Below are 11,622 nucleotides of genomic sequence, written 5' to 3' on the forward strand. Positions count from 1 at the left end.
GCAATATCTGGAGACACTTCAGGTTGTCACAGCTGAAGAGGGGATACTACTGGCATGTAGTATGTAGAGCTGGGGTACAACTAAATATCTTACAATGCACCTGATAGACCCCACATCGAAGAAGTATGGGGCCCAAAATATCAATAGTGTCGAGGTTAAGAAATCCTGCTCTAAATTAAGGTCTGATTTTTGTTGAGAAAAGTTGAAAAGTTTGACTAGAATTGGATCAAGTCGTACTGGTGGACCTAGTAAGATAATTTAAGATTGATGCATTGGCCGATATGTATCAGCAGGCAGTTGTAATGATGTTTTTGCCACCAACATTCTTATAGCCCTAATTATCAATCTTATTTTTCCTGAATGTTGCAGATCACACTTTTGAGTGTCATCACAGTTTTGTCTGTTGCTGACTTTGAGGTAGAGGTGAGATTTCCTACCTAGCTTTTAATGTCTTTGATAAGTGAGAAAAATCTCTCCAATGATCGTTTTTGCTCATGAGGAAATTACATAGCGAGAAAAAACCACACATATTGCTTGGCCATTGGTTGAATATTTATTCTCTTTTAATTTATGATTTAAATTTCATGAAAATAATTTTTATAATAATATAATAATTTTAAAAGAATTTTTATCTGTAGCTCCATTATTAATATTGTGAATACATTTGTTCAGTAAAGTGAATTAACAAAAGATTTTGACTTGAAACCTGAGGAATGTTCTACACCTGACTGTATTTAGTCTTCCTTCATCATCGCTGAAAGTAACTTCAGATAGCTTGATGGCTTGTTTTGCTGGGCTGCACTCCATAACTTGGGATATGGCAGGAATTTGGAGATTAAATGCAGATGCCTAAATAGTAGCTGACCTTGAATGTAAAGCACTCTCACTGAAAAAAATCCTGATTTTTTTTTTTTTTTTGGTCATCTTGAACATATGAATATTTGGGGATTTAGATGAAATGATCAAACATTTAACTAAAAATATTTCATAGATTTAGATATATTCATACACTCAAAATCCCATTATTACACCATGTAATAATTAAGCAGTATTTTTTTTCTACTTCTAATTTTTATGAAACAATTTAGTTCAGCTCATCACGTGCATCTTTAAATAGTGGATCTTCATCATCACCCCAGCTATTTTTTGAGCTCTCTCCTATCGCTTTTTTCTGTGTCATAGTCCATCTTTTTTTTTTTTTTTTTTTTTTTTGAGAAGAGCTAGGTTTTGAATTATATGTGATGCTATCCCTGGAAATTTTATCTCAGGCTGTAAGTGCTCATTCACATAACATAAAAGTAGGGGTGGGGAAAGGAGAAGGGGTGGACTAACAGGTACAAATCTTTGCTGTGTACTTTAAATGAATCATTGCATAGTATATGCATGTATTGAAACAACACACTGTACCCCACAAAATTAAATACAAATAAAATTGAAAAAAATTACTTGTTTCATTTTTTTTATGTGTATGTTTACAATGTTTACTTGTAATTGTGAGGTGATAGCTCAAGGAATAATTATATCTGTTCAAAATTTCTTTTATTTTGAAACACAGTTTGAAGGGTGTCATATAAGCAACAATAAACTAGCAGTGATTGAGGTTATTTTGGTAGAATTTGTCTTTGCTAAACCATATTTTGTTGTCATACTAAAGTGATTGAGATGGCATCTTTAAGGTAAATGATTCTGTAAGATTACAAATATGTGATTTTCTCTTTTCTAAGATGCAAATTTTTTAGGGTAAAAAACCTCTCACCTTAATATTTGACTGTACAAAGCATGTAACTGTATATTTATCTATTTTGGTTCATTAGGTGTTATTATGAGACATACTTGTCTCCACTCTGAGCAACTCATGTATTACCTGAGTATAACTTGGATATACTGAGAAGAGTCTGGTATTATATACATATTAAGGTCATCTCTTCAAAATTTGTTTCAAAATATAAAATAATTCTTTGAAAAGCTACTAAGTAGATTCACACTAGTCCCTGTTCTAATCCATAAGCTGAAGAAAAGACTCTTACTTATTGCTTAAATAAGGACTCCCTAAATAATGCCCGCACGGGGACACCACAGAGTCCAGGGGCTCCATTTGTGTGAGTTTATCCTGAAACCACCACGTTTACCCTCAGAGAAGTAGAAGTGTGTTTCTGAAATAATATGCAGGTTTTAAAAAAATAAGGAATAAAAAGTGAATAAAAAAATCAAGCCAAAGCTCTTGGATTCCAGGTGTGTATCTAAAACAGCTTTTGACAGATGTAAATATTTCCTGAGCAATTAAGCTTATCTTATGATGTGTATCGTAAAGTCCTTTAAACAATATAAATCCAAGTAAGGCAGTATGAAAGAGAATTAATTCCACCTTGATTTCAACCTCTCCAATGCTTACTATCTGGGTGACCTTGTATAAACCACAACTTCTTTTCAACTTTCTTTATCTTTTAGAATGCTTCTTAGGGTGAATGCCCAAACATATGAGATAATACACTCAGAAATGCCAGGCACATGATTGTCACTTGAATATTATTTATTATATAATATATAATATTCAGTTGTTATTAGTTCATTAGCTGATGATTTAGTGATTGTTAGTTGTGCCTGTGATTGCCAATAATTTATTTCTACCATTTTGATAGTAAGAATATACATTTTTTTGAGGAGCTGCAGTAGTATTCTGTATTTATAATTTGGGAAAAAAATATAAATACTTTTGCTTTCAAAATCTGAAATAAGGAAAACTAGGAATCTGTAGACCACTCTAGGCTTTTTCCAAGAGGAGTTTTCCTCTGGTTCAGTTTTCACTGGATATGAGGATATACATTTCCCTCCAAGTTGCAGCGTGCTTTATTTTCTGGAACCTTTTCACATGAAGTCATTCCTTGTTCTTTGTTTACTTGGGCCTATGGCCATGTCTGAATCAGGTCAGTGTAAACGTTGACTCACGTACCGAGACTTCTGGACAAGACTGCAAACTAGCATGGGAGGCTGACTCCCTTTCCCCAACTCAACCTGGAAATCCTACACAAGCGACCAAGAGGATTATTGATAATAGCCACTAATTAGGGAAACTGTGGGAAGGAGCTTTCTAATTATCCTCATCTTTTCATCCTACAGTTGCTTTGGATGAATCATTGATTTTCCCAATGACCTGCAGGTGAGGGGACACAGCAGCCCCCGGGCAACACAGGTGGATGCGGCAGGTGACATGAGAGTGCTGCAGAGGATCATTGATAACTATCATTTTATGTGGGGAGATTGGTTCTGTCTTCTTGGTTAATGGACAAGATCACTACAGCAGAGGAAAGCAGACCCTAGAAAGAGCAGTGCCTGGGCAGAAGAAATGGAGTTCAGGGAGTGGTAGTGTTGGGAACTGGGGTAGAAATAGAGAATCCTGGATATGCAATAATAGAGGTTCTTCCAGGTCATTTCCATATCTCGTAAACATACCAGGAGGAGAGCACATGCTAACTCTAAGTTTTCATTCCTATTCTTAAATAAGTACTACCAGCCAAGGGTATCAATATTCCTAACAGAATCTGAGCTCAGAGAAAGAGAGAGAAAGAAAAAGTAAATCTGAGAAGGAATACTAGCCTTTTGAAAGAAAAATAGATACTGAAAGATCTTATCAGAAGGAGATGAATTAATGACCCAGATAAAACAATTTGAAACAAATAAAATAAATATCCTCAGAGAGGAGGAGAGAATATTGCAAATATGAAACAGGAACAATCAAAGACCAAGTAGAATCTAATGGAGATAGGAATCAAACATTTCATAGCAAAGTAGATATAGCCAAAGAATAAATCAGTGAGATAAAGGATCTGGTTAGGGAATTTTCCCAGAAGGTGCAATAAAGGGTTAAAAGATGAAAAATATTTAAGAAGAACTAAAATATGGACGATGCTTTCTGTCCATGGATGCTGCCGAGGAAGCATTGTTAAAGTCTCTTCTCACTGCCATCATGTCTAAGTCAGAGTCTCCTAACGAGCCCGCACAGCTGTGGAAGCTCTTCACCGGAAGGCTGAGCTTTGAAACAACTGATGAGCATCTCAGGAGCCCTTCTGAGCAATGGGGAACGCTCATGGACTGTGTGGTAACAAGAGATCCAAAACACGAAGCACTCCAGGGACTTTGGGTTTGTCACCTGTGCCACTGTGGAGGAGGGGGATGCAGCCATGAATGCAAGGCCACACAAGGTGGATGGAAGAGTCGTGGAACCAAAGAGGGCTGTCTCAAGAGAGGATTCTCAAGGACCAGGTGCCCACTTAACTGTGAAGAAGATCTTTGTTGGTGGCATTAAAGAGGACATTGAAGAATATCCCCTGAGAGATTACTTTGAACAGTATGGGAAAATTGAAGTGATTGAAATCATGACTGACTGAGGCAGTGGCAAGAAGAGGGGCTTTGCTTTTGTAACCTTTGATGCCCATGACTCCATGGATAAGACTGTCATTCAGAAATACCATCCTGTGAATGGCCACAACTGTGAAGTAAGGAAAGCCCTGTTGAAGCACGAGATGGCTGGTGCTTCATCCAGCCAAAGAGGTCGGGGTGGTTCTGGAAACATTGGTGTGGTCATGGAGGTGGTTTTGGTGGGAATGGTAACTTCGGTCATGGAGGAAACTTCAGTGGTCACAGTGGCTTTGGTAACAGCTGTGGTGGTGGTGGATGTTGTGCCAGTGGGGATAGCTGTAATGGATTTGGTAATGATGGGAGCAATTTTGGAGGTGGTGGAAGCTACAATGATTTTGGCAATTACAACAATCAGTCTTCAAATTTTGGACCCATGAAGGGAGAAAACTTTGGAGGCAGAAGCTCTGGCTCCTATGGTGGTGGAGGCCAATGTTTTGCCAAAACATGAAACCAAGGTGTCTATGGTGGTTCCAGCAGCAGCAGTAGCTATGGCACTGGCAGGAGGTTTTAATTAACTTCCAGGAAACAAAGCTTAGCAGGAGAGGAGAGCCAGAGAAGTGACAGGGAAGCTACAGGTGACAGCAGATGTGTGAACTCAGCCAGACACAGTGGGGGCAGGGCCTCCTGCTACAGAGAAGACACGTTTTAGATAATACTCATGTGTATGGGCAAAAAACTCAAGGACTGTATGTGTGATAAACTGTACACAGGTTATTTTAATTTCTGTTCTGTGAAAAGTGTAAAGCATTCCAACAAAGGGTTTTAATGTAGAATTTGTTTTTGCACTCATGCTTTTGATTGTTAAATGTAATAGTCCGATCATGATGCTGAATAAATGTGTCTTTTTTAAATGATAAAATAAAATATAGAGGAGATAGAATTAGAATGGTCAACTTTAATCCAGTAGAGAAGGAAAGCTAAATGGAGTAAAGGAATTTTTTGTTGTTGCTGAAATAATGTTTGAGATTTAAAGAAAGATGGAAGCATCAGATCAAAAGGGCCCCATAGAGCAACAGACAACATTGATAAGGAAAATCCCAAATCTTGACACATTATATTTAATTTAAAATACCAAAGACATCTAAAAGTGTCCAAATAAATTTCACTATAAATTAAGAATAATTGGGATTAGGTTTCTTAATAGCAACATGAGAATATTAAAGTCACATTTAAAAAATATTGTAGTAAAATAACCTCAGAACTAAAATTTTATATACAGATAAACTATTATTTAAACACCAGGTTGAATAACATAAAGGCATTCTAAGATATACAAATAAGGCAAAGATACATAAAACCTTACAGAAAACATTCTACAGAAGGTACTTTACAGAGAAAACAGTTGATTCCAAAAAGAAAGTTTAAGGTCAACAAAATAGGCAATGGCAAAAACCAAAAACAGAAACAAAACAAAAAAGAAAGAACAAACAAATACAAAACCCACAAAAAAGTGTGCATGATTATTTGTATATATTTATAACAGTGCTGTCTGACTGACCTTTTTGTTTTGATTTATTCTGTTTGTACTGTCAAGTATGATAGTCTTTAGCCATGTGTGGCTATTAAGATGTAAACTATGGCTAGTGTGGCCAAAGAACTGAGGTTTTAATTTTATCTAATTTCAATAAATTTCAACTTGAATAGCCATATGTGGTTAGTGGCTCCTGCATTGTACAGCATAGCTCTATAATAATCCAGATGTAATGTTCTAGATTACACCAATATATGTTAAGGGGTTGGGAACAAGCAAAGATCAAATGATTTTGACAGCATGCTGAGGTCTTTTCTTATTCAAAGGAAAAAATAAATAATAATGAGCTCTTAAAAAATAAAGTATGAGATTTAATATATTAGCATAAACCAACTGAAAAATAGACATTGAATTTTAGCTTTCAAACCAGAAGAAAAAAAGTTGTTGTGATCAACAGAAAACAGAAAGGGAGAAAAAATAAATAGGAAGAAAGGACGGTACATAGAAAATACAAAATAGGTTGTCAGAAATAAATTGTAATGTGACAGCAATTAAAGTAAATGTAAATAGGTTAAACATGCACATAAAATCACAGAAACTCTCAGATAAGAAAATAAGATGCCAAAATATATTGTCTACAAGAGATATTTTAAAAAAGATAAAAGATAGAAAATAACTAGTGAAAGGGGCCTCAGGCAACTGGGAAACTTGTGGACCTTCCTCTTGCCATCTCTTAAGGGAGGACCGCTGCTGGTGGCCGGTCGTGGGGGCTGACCGCCACTTTGCCCTCGGCAGGAGAGGCTGCCTCATTTACAGGCAATAGCTTTGAAGAATGGAGCAGGAAAAGAACTGTTTCTTAGCTACAAAAGCAAGTCTCTAAACAGGGAACACAGCGCCAGGGCTGCTGTGGATGCAGACAGGATCCCGGAGGCCGGGGCTGCGCTGAAGGCGGCCAGCAGCCCTATTCAGGATTCGAGGTTTCAGGCTGGCATAAAAGAAGATTCCTGGGAGCGCCCGAGCCGAGCCACGGGACCGAGCGAGCAGCCCAAGGCGGCAGCGGCCGAGAACGGGGAAGGCGACAAACCAGAGGCAGAGAGTGAGCGCCCGACCTGGCACAGACCTGTGAGTGACCCCTGGCCCAGCCCTGCTCGGGGGGCTGATGCCCACCCGGTTTCCGCCTGCATCACTGAGCCACTCACTGCCCCGGGGCTGCCTCTATTTTCCCAGGTGATGGCAGCTCCAGCCCGGCTTGGATCCTCACTGAGCCTTCCCACTTGCTTGGCCCAGCGCGGGGCTTCCCGGGACCTGTGGGCCGGCCTCCCCTCCCACTCCCTCCATGGTTCTCTGGCGGGCCTGGTGGCGTGGGGTGTCCCCGGCCAGTGTTGGGAGGGCAAGGAAGTACGGGCAGGGCCGACTGTCACTCCACCGCACCCTGGGCTCTGGCCCCTGTAAACTTCCTGTTACTGGGAGGCAAATACCATCTCTGCGGCCATCAGTTCGGAAAAACACCTAACCAATTTCTGGTTGGGAATAGTGTGGTAGGAGAGTTCCCAAGTCCGCTTGAACCTGCCGGAGAGCTGACTGCAGGCGGGCGCTAGACTCGGTCCATGCCGGGGGGATACAAAGGTGAACAAGTCCTGAGAAAGATCTACACAGTGCCACAAAGGCACCCAGAGCAACCGGTCATCTGTGCCTACCAGAAACCTGGTAGACTTCCTGGGCGAGGTGGTGCCGAGCAGGGTCTTGAAGGCCCAGCTGATAGACAAGGATTGCAGAAGACCCATCCCAGCCCAGCCTAGTGCGCACAGAGTGGGGAGACGTGCGGCCAGGGAGGCAGAGACTCGACAGAAACCACACACCCTGTGGGGTCGCCACTGCACGATCTAACAGCCTGGGCCAGAGCACAAGGAACAGGGAGAAGTCCTGCATGGGAAGTGAAAGCTCAACAGAGATCACACACCTTGTGGTACGTGATCCAGCAGCCCAGCAGAGTCCAAGCTGACCAGAAAGGTGGCCCCCTGGAGAGGCCCAAGACCCAAGGCAACCATACACACAAGGCACTAGAGGCCAACTGGGCAGTCACGGAGGTCGCCATACCAAATTGGCAACCACAGCAGCATCTTAGTTAGTCAATAGTCTCAAACCGGTGGACTGTGAAACCCCCTGCCACAATGAATAAACATCAAAAAAAAGATACCAGAAATACAAAAAATCAAGAAAGTACACCACAAAAGTTAATAAATCTCAAACTCTAGATCCTATAGAACAAGAAGCCCTTGAAATGACTGAGAAGGAATTTCGAGTGATAATTCTAAGGAAACTGAATGAGATACAAGAACACTCAGCAAGACATCATGATGAAATGAGGAAAAGTATACAGGACCTGAAAGAGGAAATGTACAAGGAAATCAATGTCCTGAAAAAAAACGTAGCAGAACTTGCTGAACTGAAGAAGTTATTCAGCAAAATAAAAAACACAACGGAGAGTTTAACCAGCAGGCTTGTTGAAGTTGAAGAGAGAACCTCTGAACTTGAAGATGGGCTGTTTGAAATAACACAAGCAGAGAAAAAGAAAGAAAAAAGAATCAAAGACATTGAAGAAAATCTGAGAGAGATATCAGACAACCTTAAGCGCTCAAATATCCGAGTCATGGGTATTCCAGAAGGGGAGGAAAATGGAGATTCCATTGAAAACATATTTAACAAAATAGTGGCAGAAAACTTCCCAGGTATAGGAAAAATCACAGATCTTCAGATCCAGGAAGCTCAACGATCTCCAAACGTATTCAACCCAAAAAGGCCTTCTCCAAGACATGTTATAGTCAAATTGGCAAAACTCAGAGACAAAGAGAGAATCTTAAAAGCTGCAAGAGAGAAGCGTCAAATCACCTATAAGGGAGCCCCAATCAGGCTAACATCAGACGTTTCATCACAAACCCTAAAAGCTAGAAAGGAATCGGATGATATATTCAAAATACTAAAAGACAAAGATTGCCAGCCAAGAATACTCTACCCTGCAAGGCTATCCTTCCGAAATGAAGGGCAAATAGTATATTTCTCAGACAAACAAAAACTGTGGGAGTTCACTACCACACGACCACCCTTACAAGAAATCCTCAAGGGAGTACTGGGTTTGGTTCCTGAAAAATAACTACCACTGCCATAAAAACCCAAGAAAAATCAAAACCCACTAGTATAATAAAAATGGCATTCATGAAGAGAAAACAAACAAAAACGCTATCTACAACCTAAGGAACCAAAAAACACAGAAACCAAACAGTAAACCAGAAAGCAAGGAACAAAAGACACCTAAGACAACCAAACAACCAATAAAATGCTAGGAATAAATCAACACCTTTCAATAACAACTCTTAATGTAAAAGGCTTAAATTCCCCAATCGAAAGACACAGACTGGCTGACTGGATCAAAAAGGAGGACCCAACTATATGCTGCCTACAAGAGACCCACCTCACCCATAAAGATTCACACAGACTAAGAGTGAAAGGATGGAAAAAGATTTAACATGCAAACAGAAAAGAAAAACAAGCTGGAGTAGCTATTCTTATATCTGACAAAATAGACTTTAAACTAAAAACCATAAAAAGAGACAATGAGGGACACTACTTAATGATAAAAGGACTGATCCATCAAGAAGACATAACAATCATAAATATGTATGCACCCAATGTTGGAGCAGCCAGATTTATAAAACAAACTCTATTAGACCTAAAGAAGGAAATAGACACTAATACCATAATAGCAGGGGACCTGAACACCCCACTGTCAATATTAGACAGATCATCTAGGCAAAGAATCAGTAGAGAAACACAAGATCTAAACAATACTCTAGACCAATTGGAATTGGCAGATATCTGCAGAACATTCCATCCAACAACCTCAGAATATTCATTTTTCTCATCAGCACATGGATCATTCTCCAGGATAGATCACATATTAGGTCACAAATCAAGTCTCAATAAATTCAAAAAAATTGGAATTATCCCATGTATTTTCTCAGACCACAAAGGATTAAAACTAGAAATTAATAACAAACGAAACTCTGGAAACTATACAAACACATGGAAATTAAACAGCATTCTACTTAATGACATATGGGTCCAAGAAAAATCAAGCAGGAAATCAAAAAATTTATTGAAACTAATGAAAACAATGATACATCATACCAAAACCTGTGGGATACTGCAAAAGCAGTATTAAGGGGGAAATTTATTGCATTAAATGCTCACTTCAGAAGAATGGAAAGATGGCAAGTGAACAACCTAACACTTCACCTTAAAGAACTAGAAAAACAAGAACAATCCAAACCTAAAGTTAGCAGATGGAAAGAAATAATTAAGATCAGAGCAGAACTGAATGAAATTGAAACCCAAAAAACTATTGAAAAGATCAATGAATCAAAAAGTTGGTTTTTTGAAAAGATAAATAAAATTGACAAACCATTAACATGGCTAACCAAAAAAAGAAGAGAGAAGACTCAAATAACAAAAATTAGAAACGAAAAAGGCGATATTACAACTGATTCATCTGAAATACAAGGAATCATTCGAGACTACTATAAACAACTATACGCCAACAAATTTGAAATTCTGGAGGAAATAGTTAAATTTCTGGACACACACAAGCTCCCAAAACTGAACCATGAAGACGTAGAAAATTTGAACAGACCAATAACATAAAGGAGATTGAAGCTGTTATCAGTAGGCTCCCAACAAATAAAAGCCCAGGACCAGATGGATTCACAGCAGAATTTTACCAAACATTCAAAGAGGAATTGACACCGATTCTTTACAAACTATTCCAAAAGATTGAAACGGACGCAAATCTCCCAAACTCATTCTATGAAGCAAGCATCATCGTGATACCAAAACCAGGTAAAGATATAACCACAAAAGAAAACTACAGGCCGATATCCTTGATGAATATAGATGCAAAAATTCTCACTAAAATACTAGCAAACAGAATTTAGCAACACATATGAAAAATTATTCACCATGATCAAGTGGGATTCATCCCAGGGATGCAAGGTTGGTTCAACATATGCAAATCAATAAACGTGATACACCATATTAATAAACTCAAACACAAGGACCATATGATCATCTCTATAGATGCTGAAAAAGCATTTGATAAAGTTCAGCACTCATTCATGACGAAGACCCTCTATAAGTTAGGTATAGAGGGAAAGTATCTCAACGTAATTAAAACCATATATGACAAACCCACTGCCAATATCATCCTGAATGGGGAAAAGCTGCAAACTTTTCCTTTAAGAACAGGAACTAGACAAGGATGCCCACTCTCACCACTCCTATTCAACATAGTGTTGGAAGTACTAGCCAGAGCAATCAGAGAAAAGAAGGAAATAAAGGGCATCCAGATTGGAAATGATGAAGTCAAACTGTCCCTGTTTGCAGATTACATGATCCTATATATCGAACAGCCTAAAACCTCTACAAAAAAACTGTTGGAATTGATAAACGATTTCAGCACAGTAGCAGGATACAAAATCAACACAGAAAAATCAGTAGCATTTCTTTTCTCCAAGAGTGAACATGCAGAAGGAGAAATCAAGAAAGCCTGCCCATTTACAATAGCCACCAAAAAATTAAAATACTTAGGAATTGAGTTAACGAAGGAGGTAAAAAATCTCTATAATGAGAACTACAAAGCACTGCTGAGAGAAATTAGAGAGGATACAAGAAGATGGAAAGAT

The 11,622-nt window shown here is 38.9% G+C and overlaps 1 pseudogene; it reads left to right on the forward strand.

Moving 5' to 3' along the window:
- Positions 1-3,964: 3,964 nt before the first annotated feature.
- LOC134362076 (heterogeneous nuclear ribonucleoprotein A1-like) lies at positions 3,965-4,927 on the forward strand (annotated as a pseudogene).
- The last annotated feature ends 6,695 nt before the right edge of the window (positions 4,928-11,622 follow it).

Source organism: Cynocephalus volans, chromosome 13 (assembly GCF_027409185.1).
Source record: "Cynocephalus volans isolate mCynVol1 chromosome 13, mCynVol1.pri, whole genome shotgun sequence".
NCBI lineage: Eukaryota > Metazoa > Chordata > Mammalia > Dermoptera > Cynocephalidae > Cynocephalus > Cynocephalus volans.